Source organism: Grammomys surdaster, unplaced genomic scaffold (genome assembly GCF_004785775.1).
Source record: "Grammomys surdaster isolate TR1022 unplaced genomic scaffold, NIH_TR_1.0 61, whole genome shotgun sequence".
Taxonomy (NCBI): domain Eukaryota; kingdom Metazoa; phylum Chordata; class Mammalia; order Rodentia; family Muridae; genus Grammomys; species Grammomys surdaster.
In genome coordinates, this window is record NW_021604563.1 from 14,650,839 (window position 1) to 14,656,592 (window position 5,754).

Sequence of the window (5,754 nt, forward strand, 5' to 3'; positions counted from 1 at the left end):
TAGTATACTGACATGACCTAGAAATTATATAGCAAGTAGTTCTGTTTTGTTAAGTGTTTTCTGGATTATCTCCATACTGTTGTATTTAGTGGCCCCACTAAATTGCTTTTCTATCAGTAATATAAATGGTTACTTTCTCCATATCCTCCACAGGGAGTTATTGTTGTTTATCTTGAATATCAAGAAAATGATCTGAGTGAAATGGATTATAATTGTAGTTTTGTTACTTTGTTTATTTCAGATCAGAATCACTTCCATAAGCACTGTCTAGGATATACTCAGTCTCTTCTATCTCATCAATTCCTCACTTCTGAGTACTGGGAGTACGGTGGAGAGAACGAGGGTGAGAACTAACTCTGAGACTTTGAGATGTCTGACACTACCTTTGACTAAATATTCTTTCTGTACAACTCACTAAGAAGGTGCCTTCAGAGCTTTTCATTTCTGGCTGCCAAACTAGCTCTAGGGATCAGGTATCATGTCTCCATCAAAGAAGAACAAGGGACAAGGGGAATGAGTGCTCATATATTTGCAAATCCACTCTCTTATTGGCACGCACATACTTTCCATGGGCAAATGCAACATCCATTACTCTAGACACTCTCTTTCTTAATCAAATGTGTCACATTGATGTCCTTTTCCCTCATGGCTAAGGACATTAACACTTTTTTTCACATGTGTATTGGTCATTTGCACCTCATCTTTTGAGAACTGTCTGGTCCTTTCAGTTCTCCAGAGGGTGACTGAATTATTTGGGATGGTTAATTTTATATTCTTTTTATATTTAGCTCTTTATATATTCTAAATCAATCCTTTAAATATGAAGTCTGCAAGATTTTTCTCTTATTCTCTTACTTGTCTCTTACTCTATTCTTTGCTGTGCAGTCCCATCTGGCCGTTGTTGCAGCTGTTATTTACTCAACTTTTGGAATCCTTTTCAGAACATCCTCACCTATGTGTGTATTTTGAAGTGTTTTTCTTATAATTTCCTGTGGCAGTTTTAGAGTTTAAGTTTTAGGTTTTACATCAAGGTCTTTGATCTATTTTAAATAGTTTTTTGTACAGGATGTGAAATGGAGATCTAGTTTCATTCTTCTGTGTGAACATCCAGTTTGCCTAGCACTGTTGCAGAGATTGTCTTTCTCCAATGTGTTTGTATACATTTTACAGTATAATCCTTCAGACAACCCAGTGCACCAAGTAATATTTCTGTATTTTTGCCATTCTTTTAGCTGAGACTTCATTAGTAACTCTTCAATGGTCAACACAGTTAATTTTGTTGAACCAAATCAATACGAGTCAAAAGTCCTTGTTCTTTTCCTCTTGTATTCTGCCTCTGGCATTTTTTCTTACTTTTCAATTCAATATTCTTTTTTCCTAGCATGTTTGTTAATATTTTAGGAGAAATATCAGCTAAAATTATTTCAAATGTTCTATATATCCTTGTATTTCTATGTGATCCATTGTAAATTTTCTTTTTTCTAATTGAAATTTCATTATAAATAACATGTAAAATTAAGAAAATTTAATAATCCTATTAAGAATGGTGTTAATACACTCATTCCATCAAGAATATCTAGCATCAAAGACGACAGTTTTATAATAGAAATCATATGGCACCTTGGCTGAGGAAGGTTATACTTTTGGCACAGGGATTGCAGGGAACACTTTCAATAGGGCTTACATATTTTTTTTTGTCCTGAATTATTGGATTAAACAAGTCTCTCTCTCTCTCTCTCTCTCTCTCTCTCTCTCTCTCTCTCTCTCTCTCTCTCTCTCTGTATGTGTGTGTGTGTGTGTGTGTGTGTGTGTAAAAATAGAGCTTGATGTCAGGTGTTTTCCACTGTGGCTTTCTTCCTTATGTTTAGAAACAATGTCTATGATTCTCATTGAATCCTGAGCTAATTGATTGCCTACACTGCTCTAGTAATCGGCCAAGTACTGCTTGTTATCTATATGGTTATAGGAAGTGTTCAACCACACCTGGTTTTTTGTAGAAGTATCAGGGTTCAGAGATCAGGTCCTTATGCTTGTACGGCAGGGACTTTATCAAATAATCCCTAGCCCTAAGGTTGACAGTTTTAAAGTAAACACATTACAGCATTTTTGACATGTCCATACTACTTTCACCAAATCTTTGCACAGCATATGCAGAAAGAGAACATAAATAAACCTTTTCAGCTTCTGGGCCCCAGATGCCCAGTTCCCACTCTTCAAATCCCAACTACCCTTCACTTTCAACTGCTCTGATTTTATGTATCTTATACTTTAGGTTTCTAGTTAATAGTTTCTCTGAGAAGAACGTTTTTTCCAGTAAAATAAATGCATAAATGAGTGCGTAAATAAAAACCATTTGATGATTCTTAACGTCATCTAAAATTCCAAATAATTTCCTTGCTTATATGTGATTTATGTAAAAACTTATTTTAAAACTTATTAAACATAATAAACAACAGCCATCTCAGCTATGCATGCTATTTTTCTTTCTGTAAACCCATTATCCCCACATACACACACATTCCTATCTTCATCTAGATTTATCATTTTTGCATATGTTTACTAAGTAATAGTCAAGCTATGTATTGTCTGTTAGGTACTGCAGAAAAATCTTATCAAAGGGAAAAAGGTTCTTTTAAAAAAGAGAAAGACTCACTTCTACAACTAGCTTATAAAGTAAAGTCATAAAAGCAAATTAAGCAGGTTCAAATGTACAAAAGTTTGCTTCAGACTGGCTAACAGGAGAAAGTGGAGTTCTTTGTGTTATTTCTCTTTCAGTAATTGCTTTGTCATTAATTTATTTTTAATCTTGCTTGTACTTGTCAAGCTGTCATTCTCTCTTTATTCGAAGAATCATACTGCCATCTAGTGATAAGATTGATAACAATTGTTTTGAAAAAGTATGATTATTTAAACTTTAAATGACAAATGGAAAAAAAATCCCAAAAGCAAAATAAGAGTTTCAAAGTGTTTATGCCAAAGCAACTGCACCCTCTTTAACTGACATTGTATATCAAAGAACCTAAGTTCTATGCTTCACTTATTTTTCTCTTTAGCTACGTAGAGTATTTGAAGATCTGTGTATGCACTGCTTGTCCTTAGGCAGCAACTGCCCTTTTAATGACTTTGATGATAAATTTCTGCATAAGTGGGTTTATCCTCATTCCGTTGAGAAGAGCAACAATGAATGAGTTCTTTCAAAATAGAATGTTTCCTCAGCACCACAAAACCCTAAAAATAATAATTCTTATTTGATAACATTTTTGAAAATATCTAATTTTTGTTGTTGATGTGTTGTTGTTATTTGTGGTGGTGGTGGTGGTGTGTGTGTGTGCAAAAGGGAACATCGTAAATCTTGGAGAGGGAAATGAGAAGTGGAAATAATGTGATTATGTTATAATCTCAAAACAATAATTTGAAATGTCTTAAAACAGCAATGATAGACTAAGTCCCCATTCATCATCTCCACATCTATAGTCACTTTTGTACTATAGTATGTTTCCATCTAGTCATAAGATTAGACTAATCATACTTTTAAAAATTTAAATATTAGAATTACACTAGACCATAGCCCAAGATACTTGAAAATGTCATCATAAACTTCAACATATAACACAAAATTATAAGCAATGCTTATCTGAGAAGATTTTCTCTTTATCATCTATGTTCTGGTACCTTTATCATCTATTGCCTGGTATCTTGTTCTTTTTTGTGACTTGAGCTATAGTGTTTTGTTTTTGATGCTGAGCACTGAACCATGCCTTGTATGTGCTAGTCAATCACTCAACCACCATGTTAGCTACATTTCCAGAGCAACAACAATATGTTAAGAAAACTCTGTAAAATTGTACTGGATAGATCAGTTGAGAAAGTGATTGCCATCCCAGCAGGAGGACCAAATTTGAGCCCTAGAATCATACAAAGAGCGAGGCATAGTTGTATAAGAGTTGTAATTCCAGTCCTCTGGACAGAGAGAGGTGGGTCCCTGGGGCTTACTGGTGAGCCAGGCTAGCCTACCTGGTGAGTTTCAGAATAGCAAGAGACAGCATCTTCCACAAAGGTGGAGAGGTTAAGAATGCTTACAGCTCTTGCAGAGATACTGTGTTCAGATACCAGCACCCACATAGTGGCTTACAACTGCCCCTAATACCATTTCCAGGGAAACTGATGCTTTCTTCCCTTTGGAGGTTTCTGCATGCATATGGCACATATACATATATGCAGACACACACACATACATACATATACATATACATATACATATATATTTAAAATGTGTCGATAACACCTAAGGAACCTAGTTTCCCTTTGCCTTCCACAGGAAAACTGGTAAATGCACACACACACACACACACACACACACACATACACCTGTGTACACATGTATCCACTCATGCATGAACATACACATCTATGCACATGCACAAAATTTTTATTTGAAAAAAAGAATATTCTTGAATCACTTGTTTCTCTTAGCCACATAATTTAAAATTCAAGTGTATTCCCCTGTTGTACATTTCCCACATTGCATTGTCTGTGTGAGAAGTATTAGCGTGTCAGACAAATCATATAACTCTTTGGTGTCCCATAGCTTATCTATGGAAACTATAGTGAGTTATTTAATTTTTGAAAGCTAAATCCTCCTTGCATGTTTAGCAAGGTTAAGTTATATGTAATCACATACAGCTATTTTGGGACATGAAATAATTCTATGAAAGAGTTTAGTAATATTTGTTATTCAGTAAACATTTAATAAATGGTGAATAAGTTTTAAGATTATCATTATTTATTTTGCCTATTGTCTAGAACTAGAAAATTTTCAAGTGTTACTAGTAGACCTTTCTATTCTATTCTCAGATTTGAGATTTGAAATGCCTATTTTGTGATATCATTCTAAATAGTCAGATTCCAACCATTATGAATTTACATACTGCAAGGTCTGCTGTACTTGCTGCAATCCCAATAGCTACATCTTCCATTAGTCCTTCAAGGCCTACATTCCTGAACTGATTCAAAAATGAACTTCTTTGTATCACTTCCTGCTTAGTCACCTATCCCAGGGATCCATTAATTACAATAAAGTAGTTATAGTCATATCATTGTCCATTGAACCCTCCTTCAAATCTCTATCTATTTTTTCTTTATGATATGAACATTTTATATTATATAAATATTCTTACCTACTATTAAAATCAGTTTTTTAAACTAGGCATCATGCCAACTTTATTTTTTTCATGACATTCTACCTCTGTTCTATACTTAAGCTAAAATGAAAGGTTTGTTGTCAAACCAAAGCCTGCACAAAACCCTATTTCTCTGTTTTTGATCATCTTTTTTTTCTTCACATAGAAAGATATTTAGAATATATATGTGCTTGTCAAGATTCTAAATATCTTTTAGGACACTCACTCACTCAATAAATATTTAAGTGTTCATCTTCTGTAAAGTACCATCCTGGAAATCATTAAAATAAGTAGAAAGAGCTGAAGGGTTTTGTCAAAGAGACATAGGTTAAACATTAGTTCTGCTTTTATCTAGTGATGGGGCACTGAAGTAGTTAACTCTGTTTAAACCTCAGTTTCTTTAACTCCAGTAAACTCTAATAGCATTTGGACATAGGATTACAAATAATGAGGTAGAATATAAGTATATTACCTCAAAGCACCTAGCATGGATCTTTGCATGCCTGTCACATACACATACTTCCAGTAAAATACTAGCCCATCTATCATACCATTTTCTGTTACCCAGCATATA

The 5,754-nt window shown here is 34.2% G+C and overlaps 1 non-coding gene across 1 annotated transcript; it reads right to left on the reverse strand.

The window, feature by feature from the left end:
- Positions 1–237: 237 nt before the first annotated feature.
- Positions 238–617, reverse strand: LOC114609977. Its single transcript, XR_003709623.1, has one exon.
- Between the last annotated feature and the right edge of the window lie 5,137 nt (positions 618–5,754).